Here is a 21,315-nt window from a genome sequence, read left to right as displayed (position 1 = left end):
AAAGCCCTAGATCCATATAAATCAGGGGTGAAGAGGCAGTACCAGGCCTTGCACACCATTACACCAGCCCCAAATGTCCTTGGACAAGGCAGAAGGGTAAATATTGGAGTGAATTGGCAGAGTTGAGTGGAGAGGAGAGGATGTGCGTTGCCAAAATTGAGAGCTGGTGGGTGGATTGAAGTGAAAGCTACAGAGGTCTGGGTCAAACTGAAGGACTTACCATTTGTTTGTGCTACTCAGAGCCGGTAGCACACGTCATACCTTTTAGAGTCCCTAACCCTAACCCTTTGTGATACAGTCATTGTCGTTTTCCTCAAATTGTTTTAATTTATGACTTTTTTTAATTGAGGTTTAATCACAATTGTGGACAGGTCACCATGTCCTGAGTATGCTCAATATTCCACCAGACACTCGAGTCCACTTTAGACAAACCTAGGTGAACCCTACTGCAGGTAAATCTAGGTAAACACTTCAATTTCTCCAACATAGAGCAATTTGAAAAACATATAATCATTTGTTCCGCCGACAACTGAGCTATCCTTCACCGTTTGCCGTAAGTGGGTTTGGGATTTTTCAAGGTTTTTCAACATTTTCAAGATATGTTTTTGGGAATTTTTCAGTTTTATTTGACAGAGGCAGTTAGAGGGCCGACAAGATATATAAGAGAGATATATATAAGAGAGAGAGATTCAGAAAGTGCCTGAATTGAAATCGAACCCAGGCCACTGCGTTAGGGCTTGGACCCATTTGGCACACAATCTACCCGGTGAGCCACCAGGGTGCCCCAGGTATGGAGAGAAGGTTAAAGTGACATAACAGCCATACGTACGTGCACTAAATCAGAGAGAGATACACCGATCCTAAATCACTCAAATCCTCCAAGGGGGTTATGGGGAAAAGCTGCTGCTCCCAAACCTCCCACCCTCCTGGACGTCGCTTTGGATTAAAGCATCGAAAAAAAACGACATCATTACACATCATAAAAACATCCTGGATGGCTGCCTCACTCCCTTAGCTGTGTCCCGTCACTGTCGTCGTTAGGAGAGCCGGGGCAGAGGGCTCAACGTGTTTCTGTCCTCTGAGGATTGGAACTGTCAGATCTCCCAGATAGCGCCCAGGCACTGACATGGTACAGCACTCACTGTTTAAACACACTGAGCTATTAGCATGTCATATTGGGGCTTTGCAGACCTCAGGTGTGTGTGTCTTTGTGTGTGTGTGTGTCTTTGTGTGTGTGTGTGTGTCTTTGTGTGTGTGTGTGTGTGTGTGTGTGTGTCGGGCAAGGACCTCATCCTTCCATCTTCCCCATCCCGCACTGTCTCCCCACCCTCTCTCTCCTCTCCCTCCACCTGCCCTTTCCCCCAGGAGAGAGAGGGTGGGGAGACAGGCGGCGAGGGGAAGATGGAAGGATGAGGTTCCTGCCCCTGCCTTCCCCTGTACCCTTCCCCCGCACACACACACACACACACACACACACACACACCTCCAGGATGTATGAACCCAAGCCCTGACATGGAAACCTGTCACAAGCTCGTATGTCACTCATTGCCTCTTTAACCCAACACTTTAGGAGGGAAAAGCTCACAACATTACCCCTCAGCAGACCTTGACCATGTAGACCCACCCCCCAGGAAACACCTACCTCCCGGGGTCACTGAGAGGCCAGGGGATCTGAGACGCCCCAGAAGTATAATAATATTGTATTACATTGCGTAATTGATAAAGAGGACAAATGTTATAGTTTTTGTTTTCACAGCGTGGAGGGCTGGAGGCGTGTGGAAACACGAGGCTCCCTTCTCCCCATAAAACCACAAGAGGAACACTGGGCTCTCAGCCAATCAGAACAAGCACAGCCACTCTATGGTGTCCCTCGGCCAATTAGAGCAAGCAGGGCTCCTCAGAGGTCTCAAAGCCAATCGGAGAGAGCGTAACATCTCCGAGGAGGCCTCCGGCCTATCAGAGCAAGCGGGCAGCTCTGAGAGGTGTCCTTCTGCCAATCAGATGCGTCTCCAAGCATCGGTGTCAGAGGGAGTATCTGGTATCAGCCCTCCTGCACATGTTCAGTCTGAACATTTTATAGAAAGCACAGATGTTTACGAGGAGATGCATATGAGTTTCAGTCTCAACTAAGAACCGGACCTGAGTCTGGACCTGACTGAGGGAGACAGTTAAAAAGAGGATTGAAAGTGAAAAAGGGGGGAGGATAAGAAAGAGAGAGGAAGGACATGTGGGGAATGCGATCTCTGGCTGCACCCTGGCCTGATCCACAGCAAACAGCAGAGTGGAGGTTACCTGGAGCAGAGCTGGGGTTCAGAGGAGACATAACATCCATCCTTGTTGTGATGAAATAGACCCTGAAAGTACTGAATATGCAAGTTGTGTGATTCTATGTATGAATGTGTGTGTGTGTGGGGGGGGGGGGGGTGGTACAAGTGCTTTGAGACAAAAAAAGATAAAGAGACGAAAGGACAGAGAGAGAGATGGAGAGAGAGTGAAGTGGAGAGAGAGGGAGAGAGATCAGTTGCCAGGCACATGATCTCCCAGACAGTGAGACTGTGTGGGTGTGGAGAATCTGTCCCACCTTACTGTTGAAGGTCTGTCTCTGTGTCTCTACCTCTCACACGCACATAGACACACACACTCACACACACAAGGACACACACACACACGCTGCCACACACACACCCTGTCACGCACATACATTCACAGGCCAGATGGATGGAAAGCATAGCTAACAGTGAGTCACACTACTCTGAGATCAACACCACAGTGAACTTAATGTCCCTCTCTCCATCCCCCTCCCTCTTCCCCTCCCCTCTCTGTTATGGTAGGTAAGGTGGACTGTGGGGTAGTGGCAGTAAGGTAATTAGGGTGGATGGTGGGGTAGTTAGGGTAGTCAAGGTGGGCTGTGGACTAGTTAGGGTTGTTAAGGTGGACTGTGAGGTAGTTAGGGTTGTCGAGACAGGCTGTGTGATAGTTAGGGTCGTTAAAGTGGGCTGTTGGGTAGTTAAGGTAGTTAGGGTAGGCTGTACAGTAGTTAGGGTAGTTATGGTGAACTGTAGGGTAGTTAGGTGAGCTGATATCAGACGCAGGTTTAATGTAGACGGAGTCGCCAAGCAGCCAGGACCGACAGTAACATCCCATAATGGGACTTTGATGCCGTTGTCATGCCAACGTGCGTGCTCCCCCAGTCGAGCGGAGCGTTTGAGTGGCACTGCAGCGTGGCCGGCGCCGTGGCAACGGGAAGAGCTCCAAAGGGGTGAAACCGTGGCAACCGCATCTTGGTATGAATGGATGAAAACAGCATTGGTACTAGAACGCACAGGGCACAAACACAACAATAGTCACCCACTCAGTCTCCCACACAGTGACACACACAACATTTAACAATTTGTTTTCTGTCATTCCTTTTTTATCCAAGGCTGCATACAATTTGTGCCTGTTGATAGCACAGCATTGAACCAAGGATAAGAAGGGGCAGCTGGTACATACAGGCACACAGTGGTGAAGGGGCAGGGGGCTGTTTTGCTGGCGTTATTTGAGATCTTATCAATGTTTCCACCTGGCATCAATGTGTGCATTGGAATGTGTGTGCACGTGCATGTGTGTGTGCACGTGCATGTGTGTGTGTGTGCACGTGCATATGTGTGTGTGTGTGCACGTGCATGTGTGTGTGTGACCCCCAGGAGGCAGGAGGCTCCGTGCTGCAGTAAGCTGGCTACGCTGCCATCAGGAACCTGCAGCTAACGCTATGCTCCACCGCCCGCCTTCAAGCACTCATTCAAATTCACTCAAGCTTTATTGGCTTGACGGTCGCCACCCTTATTACTGGCAGTTTGTTAACTAGCCACAACATTATTCTCCAAGTGTTGCACAAAAATTGAAAACAACAAAGTAATCGGAGGAAAGAAGGAGAGAGGGTGATAGAGACAGGTAGAGAGGGAGGAGGGAGGAGGGAGAGAGGGAGAGAGGGTGGAGGTAGAGAGGGAGAGAGGGTGGAGGGAGGAGGGAGAGAGGGTGGAGGTAGAGAGGGAGAGAGGGAGGAGGGAGGAGGGAGAGAGGGTGGAGGTAGAGAGGGAGAGAGGGTGGAGGTAGAGAGGGAGAGAGGGAGGAGGGAGGAGGGAGAGAGGGTGGAGGTAGAGAGGGAGAGAGGGTGGAGGTAGAGAGGGAGAGAGGGAGGAGGGAGGAGGGAGAGAGGGTGGAGGTAGAGAGGGAGATAGGATGGAGGTAGAGAGGGAGAGAGGGAGGAGGGAGGAGGGAGAGAGGGTGGAGGTAGAGAGGGAGAGAGGGTGGAGGGAGAGAGGGAGAGAGGGTGGAGGTAGAGAGGGAGAGAGGTTGGAGGTACAGAGGGAGAGAGGGTGGAGGTAGAGAGGGAGAGAGGGTGGAGGTAGAGAGGGAGAGAGGGTGGAGGGAGAGAGGGAGAGAGGGTGGAGGTAGAGAGGGAGAGAGGGTGGAGGGAGAGAGGGAGAGAGGGTGGAGGTAGAGAGGGAGAGAGGGTGGTGAGGTTGGTGCTTTGTTCCTAGCAGGGCACAGGTGCTTGCCTGATCCCTGCTCCACTGAGCTGTGTCTGGGTGTCTGGTGTGTGACTGCATCCTGGGTGAGTGTTTGTGTGCCAGCTGTACCTGTGTGTGTCTGTGTGTGTGTGTGTGTGTGTGCCAGCTGTACCTGTGTGTGTCTGTGTGTGTGTGTGTGCCAGCTGTACCTGTGTGTGTCTGTGTGTGTGTGTGTGTGTGTGCCAGCTGTACCTGTGTGTGTCTGTGTGTGTGTGTGCCAGCTGTACCTGTGTGTGTCTGTGTGTGTGTGTGTGCCAGCTGTACCTGTGTGTGTCTGTGTGTGTGTGTGTGTGCCAGCTGTACCTGTGTGTGTCTGTGTGTGTGTGTGCCAGCTGTACCTGTGTGTGTCTGTGTGTGTGTGTGTGTGTGTGCCAGCTGTACCTGTGTGTGTCTGTGTGTGTGTGTGCCAGCTGTGTCTGTGTGTGTCTGTGTGTGTGTGTGTGTGCCAGCTGTACCTGTGTGTGTGTGTGTGTGTGTGTGTGTGTGTGTGTGTGTGTGTGTGTGCCAGCTGTACCTGTGTGTGTCTGTGTGTGTGTGTGCCAGCTGTACCTGTGTGTGTCTGTGTGTGTGTGTGTGCCAGCTGTACCTGTGTGTGTCTGTGTGTGTGTGTGTGCCAGCTGTACCTGTGTGTGTCTGTGTGTGTGTGTGTGTGTGTGCCAGCTGTACCTGTGTGTCTGAAGGTAACTGGATGAGCAGCATCTGAAGACTGGCTTGTCTGTAACTCACTGTGGTGACCCACTCTACTCTGTTCAGTGTGTGTGTGCTCCAATCCCACACATACACAGGGTACAAAGGGAGGTGAAGTTATCTAAGGGTCGGATCGTCTGTAGTCAGCAGTTACCTGCAAGTTCACAGTACCTGCATCCTTTTTTAACTTTTAGTACGTACTGCAGCTGCCCTCACAAAGTATGTATTTGAACACAAACCCTCTTCCAGCCCACCTTCCCAGGGGGGTCTAGCTCCGTGGAAACTATCTGACTGCAGATCACGATCCCCCACCCCCATCTGTCCAATGCCCACGTCCTCCCTCCATCCCCATGCTACACAGAGTTCACTTCCCCCATCCCCCGTCCCCCGTTTCCCCGTCCCCCATATTTCTATATGGAGTTCACTTTGCCTACTACACCCCCCTCCACCCCCCCCTGTGTCCACCCCCCCCCTATCCCCCTGTACACCCTACATCACAAAGAGTTCACTTTGACAGTCTCTCTATGACTGCTATCCATATTCATCATTTGCAACCTCTCTCTGAAATCACCTTTACATGTCTGTGACAGGTTTGAATATGGGCCAGGCATCTCCCAGACAGCTGGACCCAGGGAGAGAGTGTGTGTCTGGGCCTGGCAGCCAGGGGTACCCAGGTGTGGTGCTGGAGGTACCCAGCTGTGAGACCACCAGGCATGACTCATAACCAGGTCCCCTCCAACCCTGTCACCCTGTCAGTCACGGACGACGGAGATCTCAGCAGGCCACCCGGCATGGAGAAGAGGGGTGTGTGTGTGTGTGTGTGAGGAGGATTGGCAAAGGAGTGTGTGGTATAAGGGCCAGTAAACAAAGTGTGTGTGTATGTGTGTGTCTGTGTAAGAGAGAGTGGGTTGGTGGGAGATAGACAGAGAAAGAGAGAGAGAGAGAGAGAGAGAGAGAGAGAGAGAGAGAGAGAAGAGAGAGAGAGAGAGAGAGAGAGAGAGAGAGAGAGAGAGAGAGAGAGAGAGCACATATGTGTTCATTTCTCAGCTTGTAGGTGTGTGCTGTATAATGGAGAGCATTTTTTGGATTTTGTGGATGTGGATGCCTATGTGTGTGTGTGTGTGTGTCTGTGTGGGTGTAACGCACTGTTGAAGCGCACTGAGAAGTGGTGAGAGGTTGCATGATCACTCAGCATAAACTGATTGTCTGACTGCTCGCTCAATTCTTCTCTTCTCCTTTTCCCACTCTTTCTTCTTGTGTTTTCCTCATGTCTCGCTCCCTCTCCCTCATCCCTCATCCCTCACTCCTCCAGACTCTTGTTCTCCTGGCCTCTGAGTTGACATTATATCTCCCTCTCTCTTTTCTCTCTGTCCCTTCTCCTGCCATCTCCTTCTCCTTCTCCATATTTCCCCTTTCTGTCTTTCCTCCTCTCCTGCCCTCTCCTGTCTTTGTCATTCATTGCGTCCAGTCATGCGAAGTACATAGTCTCAGGACTCTGCCTGTGACTGCATGTTGTGTTGGAATGAGCTATTATTCCACTCCGAAAGGACAAGAGCTTTCTCCTGCCAGTGCCCTGACTCCCTCGTTTCCTCCTCTTCTCTCTTCCCTCCTCTTCTCTCTTCCCTCCTCTTCTCTCTTTTATCCTTCTATAGTTCCTCCTCTCCGCCCTTCTATCAATCCTCCATTCCTGTTCTCCTTTTTTCTACCCTCCCATCCGCTATTCCTTTCCTCCTTCCTCTCTTTCCTCGTCTTCTCTCTTCCATCCTTTTTCCTCTCCATCTTTCTGTCCTCCCTTCTATCCTTCCTCCTATACCACCTCCTCTCCTCTCCTCTCTCCTGCTCTTCTCCACCGTCCTCCCTTTCCTCCCCTCCTCCCCCAAAGAGACAGAGAGAGGACAATGAGGGAGAGAACGACCATTCACCGAACATCATTAAACTGACTGAGTTGTTGCACACCGCTAATGGACCCATGTGTGTTGTAGCGAAGATGAGGGAGAACACAATGGAGACGAGGATAGATGTTGATATGCGAATGCTAATGATGCTAAATAGCTGTGAGTAACCGCTCTAAAACCTCCCAGTTCCCCGGCTCCCATTTATACAAGGCCACTAATTTGATTGAGAAGAACATAAAAAAACGAGGCGTAGAATGCAGTCAATAAAACATTAAATAGAGATCATGGACTTAATGTTACTCTGCAGATAAATACCGCACCGAACGCGAAACTCGACGACGCGGTCATTTAAATTATCACCCCCGGATATTAGAATTAACCACAACGAGCAATTACGGAGGCTGGGGCTATTAGCTAGAAATGTCAATCTAATTATGCGTGGGGATAGCCCATTAGCAGGTAATCCGGGAGCGCGCCTGGTGTACCGATGAGCAGGCAGAGCTGCCCAGGAGAAATGCTGCCTATCCCGCCCGGACTTCTGGACGCTGCGCCTCGCGCGTGGAAAATCTAGCAACAGCAGCATGCAAAGGTCAACCTGCCATGCCTGATAACATTCATGTTCAGCACGTCAATTATGATCCACAGCTGCCGAAGTAATTATAGACAAAGCCCTGGGTGTAGGTTGGAGGCGTGTGTATGTATGTGTGTGTGTGTGTGTGTGTGTGTGTTTGTGTGTGTGTGTGTGTGAGAGAGAGAGAGAGAGAGAGAGAGAGAGATAGGGCAGGGGGGGTTGAGGTATGTGTCTGTGTTTGTGTTCAGCCACGGTGAATACACACTGCTGAAGGTAATTCAAGGCAATTCACTGCAGCACGGAGCATCTTACCTCTTGGGGGGTGGGGGGGAGGGGTCACACACACACAATTAATACCCAACTAACAATTAAGTTAGTTGGTTAGTTTTAGGATGTTTCTCTCTTAGGAGAGAACTCTTAGGAGAGTTCACAAGATCCAAGAACGGTCTCTCTGCTGCGGAGGTGAACTCCTCCGGTTTATCCTGGGGGGTGGCTGACTGAGTGACTGGCTGCTAATGAATATCTTGAGCTGAGCTGTGATGAAGACTCACTGCTTGTGAGCGTGTGAGAGAGTGTGTGGGAGGGAGGTTGACGTTAAAAGTGGTGTTTGTTGTTTGTCGTTTTTCATTTGAATGTTCTTAGAAAACAAGAAGCATGTTTTATTTCTATTACCTTGTCCAAGTCGGCGAGCACGACGAGAGGGGATGCGATCACAGATACACATCCAGAACGCAACCACGAGACCGACAAGGCTTTCATAAAGAAGCACGTATACAACCACCTGACACGATGATGGATGAAGTCTGGAACCGGCACGTTTCTCCATCTGCATGACCGAAAAGACGTTTTTTTTTAAGACTTATCAACCGGAAACAAATGTTACCTTTTTTTATTTGATATGAAGGACTCCAGGGGGGAGCTTTGCGTGTGCTTTGCGTGTGCTTTGCGTGTGCTTTGCGTGTGCTTTGCGTGTGCTGCGTGCACAGGGGGAACGACTGAATACCTTGTGTGAAGTGCATGCTTCTCAAATACAATGTGATGAAACCATCGGCCATGTACTCAAACACTTACTCAGGCCCGTCTCCCAGAACAAAGGCTACCCTTTCACTACATCTTGTCCTGAGTTTCAAGTAGATTCAGAATTACTTTTCTACTTCCTCAGCTTTTATGTGACTAAAAAGACCCTCTTGTAATTTCCGACCTGGTCTTTCTCTCTCTCTCTCTCTCTCTATTCTCTCTCACAACCTCTCTGTCTCTTTCTATCTCTGTCTCTCACTCACACACACAGACCCACACAAGGGCTGAGCTGAGTGTGTGTTCCTGCCATGACTCATGTAATGGTTGTGAGATGGCAGATGGAAGGAGAGCAGACCCGAGCACCGGACGCCCGCTATACACCACGACCAGCCAGGACGGCCAGGGCCTCGGATGTGGTACCGGGTTCATGAGGTGTTGCTGGACGAGTATCGCGGGGCTCTGCTCATGAGGTCATCCACTTTTTCATTTCCCCGTCATCCCTGTGAAGGGCGACTGGTAGTCCAGAGCCATCGGTGTGACGAGGGGCCCTGAGGTAAGTTGGTAACAGCGGTGTATGGACTGTGAGATCGAGTTCTCATCTCTCCGTCACACGCTGAAATGACCCCGCAAGGACAGCTAAGGGGAACTGATTTTCAACCCCTAAAACTTAGCTTATGTCATTTCCATGCCCTGTCAAATATCCCCGGCCTGACCCACGATTAACATTTGCCAAAAGGAAATGGTTTTCTGTCAACAGATTCTTAATGCGTTTTTGTGATGTGTCACGGCTCAGATATATGAAGTCTTCACACCTCATAAATTCTCTGAAATCATTCTGTGGTTTTACAAACGACACGTTAGGACAAAGAAGGTTGTCATTCGACTGTAATGGCTCCGGACACTATGTCAAAAAGGGCAGATATAAATCCTCATTATTCCATGCAAACCGGTCATAAAGCTTCAGAAGCCACGGAATACTGTTCATTACAGCATCACGAGTGATCTGAATAGAAAATAGTTGTTTTGAACTGGTTGTCAAATTGAATAATACTACGTTGAACAGAATACACGTCAAACATAAAAACAGACATCTCTGGTGCAGAACACTTGGGTTCAGCCAGTCTGTGGCTTAGGTTTCACACATGACAGGAGGCAGGCACACCTTGATAATCAGCTCGTCGTGTGATCTCCTGACGTGCGTCTCGTGAAACCTGTTCAATCAAAAAAAAAAAAAAAAAAATTCCTGATAATTGCACGACACGTTTGTCACTTCCAGCGAGGTATCCAGCAGCTTGTCGGAGGCTGCCAGTCAAACGCAACAAACCTCAAGGGTGTCCCATTAGACAGGTAGAAAATCTGAGCAAAAAATAAATAATCCTTTCATATATAGGCCTGTGTTTGTTTTCTTTCTCTCTGTGGGGATTGAAAAGTCAGCAGAGGTGAGAAACAACTATCCAATCATGGTAATTGGACCTTCACTGCAGGCAAACAATGTCAGCTAATTGTTCCTCCTTTCTGGCATAACCATATCACTACTCAAACCAAGCAGTGAATAACTGGAATCCGTGGAACAGGTTGAAGGATGGTGACAAGAAACAATCAAAACATGTGCCAATATATCACACATCCAACTGTGTAAGAGCACACTCCGTTCCTGCCTCTTTTGTGCTGTAGTTAAGTGGGTTTATGCCTTTTATGTGCTGTAGTTAGGTGGGTTTATGTCTCTTATGTGCTGTAGTTAAGTGGGTTTCTGCTTCTTATGTGCTGTAGTTAAGTGGGTTTATGCCTCTTATGAGCTGTAGTTAAGTGGGTTTATGCCTCTTGTGTGCTGTAGTTAAGTGGATTTCAACGAGTTGTTGGAGTGCAGGTCAATCCGTCCAAATCCTTGGATAAGATGATGTCAACATTTCTTCATTTTTTTTCATAACCTCCGCAGTCAGTTTGATAAAACTTCATTCAGAAAAACACACTAACCCTCCTTTTTTCAATCCCTTTTCGTCTTCGCTAGCATGAATCCATGTGAAACAGAGAAACACAGGGTTGATTCAGTCAAACAGCAGGATGCCTCTGTCAGATCTAGTCATGTCCTCTGGATAGGAAAACACAGAGATCTATTCACTGGAAACTACAGAGGTGGACTCACAGTGGGGGGGCCTCCGTTCTCCTCTCCAGATCCCCCAACAAAACCACCCAGCCTCTCGGCTTCTCATCGGCAAAAACACGTGGACCAGTCGTCCGTCCCTCCAGGAGAGCCTGCCTGGGAGCAGTCCAAACATCACGTCGCTCGGATCCACCGTGCCACCAAGACGCACCCAGACAGCAAACAGTCTGCCACTCAGTCTGGCAGTGTCGTGCGGTGGAGGCACGACAGGCTGGAGAGGAAGGAGATGACTTCAAGGGTCTTCAGGGGTCATCAGGGTTCTTCAGGGGTCGTCAGGGTTCGTCTGGAGTCCTTTGAGGACGGCATGTCGTATGTTCTCCCTCAGAGAACATCGGGTTCCTAGTATGAAGTGTCTGATCTTCCTCAACCTCCAGACAAAATCAGCACAACGTGTATAGAGATTGGAATAGGGATCGGTATGGGGGGTGGGTAGAGGGGGTGAATATAGGAATAGGTATAGGAGGTGGGTATAGGGAGGGTGTAGGGGGTGGACATAGGGGGTGGGTATAGGGATGGATATAGAGGATGTGTAGAGCTCAGTGGTGGAGCACGTCATCTATAGATCAAGAGGTGGCAGTTCCAGACTCTCCTGTTTGTTCTTTGGGATAAAAGCGCCTGCTAAACGAATACACAACATCGATACACCGGTCAACATGTGTCTGAGACAGAACTGTTAAAGCGATCCACATGGACCAATAAAGACCGACAGAAGGATTGATTTCGATATGAGATTGATTAGGTGCCAGTTGAGAGATGGCACCTAATCAATCACTTCTCCTCTGCTCCCAGGTGGCAGCGGGTACTCCAGCAGTTCACGCGCTTCTAATCCTTGATTTTACATTAGGCATTTATCAGACGCTCTTATCCAGAGCGACTTACAGTAAGTACAGGGACATTCCCCCCAAGGCAAGTAGGGTGAAGTCCCTTGCCCAAGGACACAACGTCATTTGGCACAGCCGGGAATCGAACCAACAACCTTCTGATTAATAGCCATTAATAGACTCCCTAACCGCTCAGCCATCTGATCCCCCGGTTTTCTGATGTTCTTTCTATATCCAAACATATAATAAAGATATGAAATCGTCCATTCAAAATGTTGAATGTATATGGGTCAGTTCTGTCCCTAGATCAATCGCTGCCCACATACAGCCTGTTCAGGGTGACATATGAGCATCTTTAACAAATGGACCAGGATCAATCTTTGTTTCTGCATTGGCCTGTCCTACTGTGCTTGATGCCCCTTCAAACACTGGCCTGAGATCAGAAGATGAATATCATTAGACAGCTAACAGGTACTGGGAACCAACGTTAACCAAAAATCAAAGCCAGAAAACTTGAATCCTACATGAATTTCTACAAAGGCTTCATTCACTGTCTTTCTCATTTGCTAATGAATTCCTCTTTCATGACTAAACGAAACATGGGTTATATTTAGACTGTTATTTTATCAGACACAGTCTGATACACTTTGCACTTTCTATACAACACCATCACTGGATAGTCTGGTTTTAATTGCAATATGTGCATAAATACACACAAAAACGTTCATAACACACAAGTAGTTGATGCTGTGTGACCTTTAAATGACCCAGGAAGAGATCTCAAGGCCCAGCACAGCTGGTTTTGACTATCGTCCTCTCTCTCCGGGTTCCCAGAGAGTTGGTTTGCCGGGCTGGAGCGGAGGAGAGAGCAGAGCGGGCTAGTTAAGGGCTTGTTTGAGGAGAGCCTGTGTCCTGACAGAAGGATAACACTTCACCCCATTAGCTTCCAAACAGACCAGAGAGCGGGGCTGTAATGAGCCAGGCGCAGGAGCCTAGCTCGGCCCGGCCCAACCTCACACCGCATCCCTGCGCGCATCTGTCAAAGTGATGAGCAACAATAGCATTAGCTTTGGACAGAGAGCCGCTTTCCTACTTCACCGGGGCTAATGGTCCTAACCAATGCAATGCTAAATGAGTATCTAATTCTATAAAAGGCGGCCTGGTTGAAAGCATTGTTATTTGTCAATTACTCCAGTGCCCCCGCTGTTCAAGTTCCTGGGATTGAGGAAAGTAATGTGAGACGCTGAGGACTCGGTTAGGAGACGGGGTCGTTTGCAGCTGTGTCTTGGTCCATCTGGGCTGCATGGCTGGTGATGGGTTAGATGTAACGAGGCACCTTGGAGTGATTTGTTTGGAGTGACGTCTTCCTGGTCATAAATCGTGTCTTGTTATTGGTCCTGGTGTGGGGGGCTGCGTGAAGGAGGGGCATCCGAACTCCGCGAGATGGGAAGAGGGCAAATTATACCTCCTACCTGCTCTTTGTCAGTACAAATCATGCCATCTACTTGAGTCATCTGTTTTCTTGAGTCATCCGTCTTCCTGACGCATACCTCCCACTCTCTATACCTCCATCTCTCTATCTCTCTCTATCGCTCCATACCTCCTACTCTCTATACCTCCATCGTTCCATCTCCTCCCTTCCCTCTCTCCCATCCGCCTGCTCTCACTTTATTTATCCCTCCTTCTCTTCCTCCCTTTCTCTCTCGACTCCTTCCCTCCCTCCCCATTCCCTTCCACCCCTCAGTCATTCCCTTCCTTGTTTCCCTCCTTTACTCCCTCCATTCTTTTCCCCATCTATCCTTCCTTCCTTCCTTCCTTCCTTCTTCTCTTCTCTTCCTTCCTTCCTTCCTTCCTTCCTTCCTTCCTTCCTTCCTTCCTACCTTCCTTCCTTCCTTCCTCCCTTCTCCTTCCTCCTTCTCCCTCCCTCCCTCCCTCCCTCCCTCCCTCCCTCCCTCCTCTCCTTCCCTCCTCCTCCTGGTGTGGCAGTACAGTGGGCGTCCTGGTGAAGGTACTTCATTTCAGCCTGGTTCCTCCGTGGGCCCTGGCGCTCAGACTGGGACACGGAGCGCGTGTGATCAGCTGCAACACAGGTAATTAGCCTCCGCCATCGTGCCAAAGTGGCACATGCCAGCCTGACAGCCGGGAAAAAGCAGCCGGCCAGTCAGCCAGCCAGCCTCCGTGTGCTGTGTCACGCCTGGCAGCCTTGGAGAGGCGAGGATGATGGGAGCAGAGAACTGCGGCAGCACTGTGTGTTCACTTCCACCACTCTGAATACCGTCCTCTTATCAAAGCTAATTAACGATGCCCACTCCACAGAGACGGAGGGGGAGAGAGAGAAAGAGGCGGAGGGGATGAGAGGCAGAGAGGGAAACGAATCACTATCTAATTACCTCCTTCTCTTTTCCCCTCACCCGCGCCTCCGTCCTTCCGTTCTACCACACTCAGTTTTATGTTGTTTCATTCGTTCAATGTTCTCTTCCAACACGCTCTCCTCCCTCCTTTGACACAAGGCGGCCATTTTGCCATCCGTCTTGTACAAAGAGCCAAGTAAACAAACGTTGTGTGAGGCTAGGAGATAATGGCCCCATAGGGAGTGTAGACAACCATGTGTTGCACAGCATACATAGTTGTTATTAACCAGGAAAATAGTTTTTATGGTGGGTGGGGTGGGGTAGGGGGAACGGGTTCATCGCCTCTCTGAAATGCTGGCTGGTCAGTCCAACATGTCCGCAAGCAGGAAGTGAAAAGACATGGGAAAAATGTCAGCACTGTAGGGAACAACTAGGCAGGATATGAGACTTCCAGGGACCACCTTTTAATATCTCACTGGTGGACAGAGCATTGTGTGTGTGTGTGTGTGTGTGTGTGTGCGTGTGTCTCAAAGTGATGTCTTACAATGACCTATAGGACTGGGACTCTCAATATCTCGACACGGTCGAGTTAGCCCTCTCAGGTATTACTGAATACGACCTGGCCTCTGCAAGGTTAAACATACCACACCAGCAGGGATGCAGCTCAAACACCCCTCTGGAAGTCATCTGCTCCCTCCAGCCGACTCGGTAAAGACATCTATTTATTCCATGGGACCAGGCCGGGCCAGACCCGAGGCGTCTCAGGGGACCCTGCGGGACGCTGTGTTAAATGTGAAATGAAGATTGCAGCAAACACCATCGGTGCATAAAGGTCCTGAGGTTCAAACGATTTCTATTCTCCAGAAGGCGGCGGGAGGGCTGTTAGACACAGGGAAGGTATTTCAACTGCCGTTGTGTATTTGAATGGATTCACGGAGAAATGAGTGCTTGGAAGCAGGAACTCTCCCCTCGCTAAACGTTTTAACCCCCACCTCCTCCCGGTGATCGGGGGGGGGAGACAGGCGTATCGATCAGCCCCAGGACCTGGTCCTTTCTGGAGGGCTTCCCAACGTTTTAACCCGCGGTCCTCTCTCCTGTGGCTCCATCCTGTACATGCTCCTTCTGGGGGAAACAAGTTTAAATATACTGTCCTATTATCAAAGCTAATTAATGATGCCCACTCCACAGAGAGAGAGAGAGAGAGAGAGAGAGAGAGAGAGAGAGAGAGAGAGAGAGAGAGAGAGAGAGAGAGAGAGAGAGAGGGGGGGGGGGAGAGGCAAAGAGGGAAACTATTTATCTAATCACTTACTCGTGCAGACCAGTCATACCAGCTTCCCAGCCGCCTCATCTCTCCAAACAACAACCAGCAGTCTTTCTTCCTAGAGGATAAAACCCAACATATGACTGTTATTATTATTATTATTATTATTACATTCACTGGTCTGAACCCACACACAAACACACCTCCTCCCACAGGCCTGTCATTGAGGGAGACGAGAACCTGGGATTCCGTCTGTTCATACACATCACATCAAGAGCAAATATTAATGCCCAATTTCCTAGCAGTGGGCCATGCGCTAATGCATTTATCCTCTGCAAACAGCAATGTCACGCCAACTCTGGGGAGAGACGTCCGCTGAAATGTTATGAATAACTTGATCAAATTACACAGTGGAGGCAGGTTGGGAATAACAAAGGGCCCGTTGCCACACTGAGCAGAACCAGGTGAGCAGGAACCACCTATCACCGTGCAGGGAAGCCAACATAACTGGCTAAGGAGGTTCCGGAATGTTCCGTGTCACTCAGGAAAGTTTCGGAATGCACCTTTGTTTTCCTTTCAAGTCTCATTTCAATGTTGTCAAGGACTGAGGTGTGTGACACCTTGAAGAAACAACTTTATACTGTTGATCAACTCATAAAAATGCTGAAAGCAAATCAATAAAGATTCTCTTTTTTTGGTTAATTTTTATCGCGTGGGATGGGAATATTTGTGCAAGAACTTCAGGAGCAAGAATCCGGTACTCATTTCTGGGCTGGAAGACCTAACATTGGCTATGAATTAAGTTACGTATTAGACTTTCTTGGCTACGCCTATTCTCTGACTAGCAGTAATCAAACGCATAACTGTTCCCTTTGATAAAGCCTAACTTCAATCACACAAATGGGATCCAGGTCTGTTCATTATGCTGCAGCCAAGGCTGAGAAGCAGTTGGGATTTTTCACAAGCATCAACCAGAGGCAACTCCAGAATGACTCTGTTCACTCACACAGGTCCCAGAAAGACTCTCCACACACTAATTCAATTACAAATCCAATATATTTTCTCCCGATGCCAAATGTCAAGCTGTGCCTGAGTTATTCCTGCATGCAGCATAAGCTGGGTTAGGAAGCGTGGTAGGGAGAGTGAAGCATACTGGGAGAGAGCACGAACAACTCTAACGCCGTCAGATTGATAAAGAGATCAGAGAGCTTCTGGTTGTGACCTCAGAGAAAGTTCATGCAGGTGAACATAAAGGGAATCATTAGAGACACTAAGAGGGGGATTTCTTTCTTAATTTAAACTCATACCTGGCAACCAGGTGAAGTCAAAGACAAGAAAATCCACAATTGGGTTCCGGAACTCAACAGAACAATATTTACAGTTTGAACTATAAAGACACTCGACAGCAACACAGTCCAAACACATGTTCTCTGAGTGGAAAGACTGTTGTTTTTAATTCACCCCCCGAGAAACAGTTTCCACGGTTTGACTGAACAGGGGCCAAGGTCAACCTGACCTCTCTTAGAGGAGAAGAGTTTTCTTCGAGTCTTGACTGCGCTCTTGTTGTTTGGATTAGCTGGGAGTGCCGGGAGACATTTTTTCGAGTGCTGAGTGCTGTACCAGAGAAACCCAATAGCTGTTATTCTGTACCAGAGAAACCCAATAGCTGTTATTCTGTGACAGAGAATCACACAAAGAGAACTCCATGCATTTGTACATTAAATCAGAACACATTTTCTTTCTCTAACACTTCAATCCAGGAGTGTGGACAAATTGGGCCCCTGAAGGGATTTAGGTCAGAATTACATCTGAGTTGGGAAGCATGATTTATCAAAACAAAGCAAATGAATAACTGAACAACTGCCTGCTGAAGAATAGGTGAAAGGTGTGATGTGAGAAATACTTATTATTTAGAACTAAGCGACTAACCTTAAACCCAGTTCATCTGGTCTCCTGAACCTGCTACCTTCACACACTTCCAAGGGGCATAATACCACTACTGATCATTACAATAACGATAATAAAACGACTACATCTTTCAGCAACACTCCTTCACCTGCTATCAGCAGTCTGCCATCTGCATCCACATTCTAATACCACTAATAATACTATTACTAATACTACTGTTAGTAATAGTCAGGATAAAGATCATTAGAGTAATATACTAAGAACAATAATTATAATAATACTAATAAAACGCCTTCATAATAAACTCCTCCTCAGGTCAGTCCTAGTTGGAGCGCTGGATGTGTGCAGCCCTCATTGTTATTCATGAGGAGACCGCGTGAATGTTTTACAGCCAGTCTGGGTGAAAGGACTCCATGATGAGGGTGTGTAGCCCCTGGTGGTGATCTGTCTGAGTGTTGTTTCACTGTGGTGGTGGGGGGGGGGGGGGGGGGGGGGGGGGGACTCACTCGGCGAGTGAGTCAATCACACAAGCACACACACACACACACATAAACACACACAGCAGGTATACACAGAAGGCAGAACATAAGACATGTAGGCTACAGTGTGTGTTTAAATGTGTGGTAAACTGGTACATTTTCTAAATATTCTATTGAGTATCTATGTATGTATCTATGATATATAATATATAATCTCAGAAGTTAGTGCTGGTAGTCAGCAGCTCATCATATCATGCAGTCGGCCACTCCCACTTTAGCAGAGCGGCTGTTTAGACCAGTGACTCACCTACACTCTGGATTCCACACAGGAAGCTGAATGTTTAACTCCTGCTGCCTCCACCTCCCCGGCCTCCACCCAGCCTCCAACCCAGCCTCCACCCCGGCTTCCACCCTGGCTTCCACCCTGCCTCCACCCCGGCCTCAAACCCAGCCTCCACCCTGCCTCCACCCTGCCTCCACATAGGCCTCAAACCCAGCCTCCTCCCCGGCCTCCACTGGCCGCCACCCAGGCCTCCACCCTGCCTCCACCCCGGCCTCCACCACGGCCTCCACTTTGGCCTCCGACTGGCTTCCACCCTGCCTCCACCCCGGCCTCCACCCCAGCCTCCACCCTGCCTCCAACCCGGCCTCCACCCCAGCCTCCACCCTGCCTCCACCCCGGCCTCCACCCCAGCCCCCACCCCAGCCTCCAACCCGGCCTCCACCCTTGGTTCTGTGTTTTCTCTTCCAGGGAGGATGTGTTCGCTGCTCTCTGCTCGGAGGTGGAGACTGTGTCTGATGTGAGCAGGACCCCTCTGACAAAACATGTGCTGTAATCAAGCAACAAAGTGTTAATCAACTACTACTACTGAGTCTTTCTGCCTGAATCTATATGCGCTATTTGTCTGTCGCTTTGGAATAAAAAACGTTTGCAAAATCAATATCATGTCAAAATATCATTGGTTAGGTGTCAATTAGATATCATATGCATCTGGTATTGGTTAGACAGGTTTAGAGATCTCCGTATGTTCTGTATTGTGACAACCCATTCTGTCTTATAATGAGTCTGACAGAAAACGAGAAAGAGACAGAAAGAGAGAGAGGAGCGCGTGTATGCAATCGCATAATTGCACCGTTGGGATTTTTAATCAATTAGAAACGGAGGGCTAATTAAAGGCTGCATTGTGTTTACTGACTGAGAGCCCTAGGCTGTGTGGGGGCAGAGGGGGAGAATACACACACACACACTCTGTACACACACACACACACACAGACATACATGCACACTCACAGATTCACACACACTGTCACATACACACCTATTTTCCTTCCCGCCTGCTTGTCTGCCTGTCTGTCTGTCTGACTGACTGTTCGATCTGTCTGCCCGCCCACCGATCCCTCTCCACTGAAGGTGGCATGTCTGTCACTTCCCTGGTGGGAGATGAGTTGACCTTCCAGCCTCCAGGCCAGGCTCAGTCTGTCTGCGTGGGACTGTCCAACAGGGTCCAGTCTTCCAGGGTGCAGGCATGGCCAGGTCCAGTCTTCCAGGATGGGACTACCAGTAGGACGTTGACATCCTCTTCTGCTGTTGTTGACTTGTGGAGAATCCCACTAAACAGCCCACATGGCAGAACCACTCTAAAAGATGAGATGTGCTAGGAAGGTTTGTTGTTTGCCACATGGACAATAAAGCTTGTCTTCCCTCTGTAACGTTTTCTTGACATCGTCGAAAGCGAAGGTAATTTCATTACCCAGAATCCAAACTCTACATACCTCACTGATCCAGGGACGAAGAAATCAATAGACACCATTACCATGGTTTTCAGTTAAGATGTAATGGATATAATGTAGCGTGTGTGTGTGTGCGTGTGTATGTGCACATGTATGTGTTGAAAGTGTGTGTGTTTTCGCCTGTGTGTGTGTGTGTGTGTGTCAGTGTGTGTGGAAGTGCATACAAACCTCATTTACCAGGGCTAATGAAGATTTAAGAACCTGGGATCTGTCTCCCGGTAGTGAACTGCTGTCTCCAGTTCTCCCTGTCACTCCTGCCCGGGCCCCAGCTGAGAGATGCACCCTCCGCTCACCTCCCGACCTCACACATCCATCACTGGGCAAGGAGAGAAGGGGAGAGGAGGAGGAGGAGAGGGGACAGAGGGGGAGGAATGCAGGAGGAGAGAGGAGGAGGGCAGGAGGGGGGATGGAGAGGAGGAGAGGGGAGCAGGAGGAGGAGAGGAAGGGGAGGGCAGGATGAGGATGAGGAGAGGGGAGCTGGAGAAGGAGGAGAGGAGATGAGGAGTAATCGAGGAAAGCAGGAGGAGGAGGAGGAGAGGGGAGCGCACCCCCTACAGCGACACTCCTCCATCTGCTATCAGAAGTCTACAGTCTGCTTGCTCATTCTAATTAATTACAGATTATCAATTTCAGACCTGCCTCCTCTCGGCCTTGTGCCTCGACACACACTGAAAGACAGGGACAACACACACACACATTTACACACACAGACACACATACTCACATCAAGACACACATTGACACTGACACTCACACGTCCACACACATTTAGGCCCGCTCTCGAACTTGTTCTAAATCAACGATATACCTTGTCCTCGTCTAACAGGCTCCTACCATCTGGAATACAACGAGACTGAATTGTTATGACATTGCAGTGCTGTTTCTGCTTCTCATCCTGTGCTCTGCAGGTCAACAAGCTTATCTGGCTCCTGCTAAGGGGCCTCCGATTTGTCTTTCATTTCGGAGACGAGAGCACTTTGCATCTCTCATTTCAGTCCCACCAGGAGGCAGCTCGTCCTTGTCTGTCTGCCCCTGCCAGCTGCCTTGCCCCACTGGCATCCAGTGAGGACCGTGACCCTCTCTCACGGGGGACATAACCAGGCAGAACACACCCCGGCGCACACGCACAGTTACCCGCGTGATCGTGCGTGGCGTGTCCGTCTCTCCCTGTCTCTCGCTCTCCTCCCTTCTTTCTCTCGCTCTCTCTCGAGGTGTAGTAATGTAACTGTTTGGAAGGCTTTCTCCGTATGACAGAGCTGCTATTGACCAAGACTGGCATGTTTTCTCTGTCAGTGTAGTGGTACTGGTAATCATGTGTTGTAACTGTGCGTGGCGTCTCTGAGATACCCTGGTGCCGCTGTGTTTATCACTTCTTTCACACTCTCCTAATAAGAGGTTCCCAGCTGTACTTACGGTGTGTTCATCTTCTCCCAGACGAAAACATCAACACACACTCAGGCTTATCAATTATTTATCCAGCAATCAGGACTCAATCCTTGACGAATAGCATAATAACAAAAAGAGACTTTTGTTCATGGATCATGAATTTATAAATCCTTTATATATACCCAACATCATTCCAGAGTGAGATAAATAAATTCAGAATCCATTTCCTTTGCCTTTGGGTCTATGAACCGCATCTGACCGCCTATGCCTTGCAGTGTAAATCAATCCTACAGGTTCTTACAGGTCCACTAACACCTTCAGTAGACGATAACCTTGAGACACACCCCACAATGTAGAGTAGGTGAGGAAGAAGGGAGAGAGAATAAGAGAGAAAGAGAGCGAGAGAGAAAGAGTGATGGATTGGAGAATTGGAG

This window comes from Hypomesus transpacificus, chromosome 22 (assembly GCF_021917145.1).
Source record: "Hypomesus transpacificus isolate Combined female chromosome 22, fHypTra1, whole genome shotgun sequence".
NCBI classification, from domain to species: domain Eukaryota; kingdom Metazoa; phylum Chordata; class Actinopteri; order Osmeriformes; family Osmeridae; genus Hypomesus; species Hypomesus transpacificus.
Note: the sequence above shows the minus strand (reverse complement) of the source record.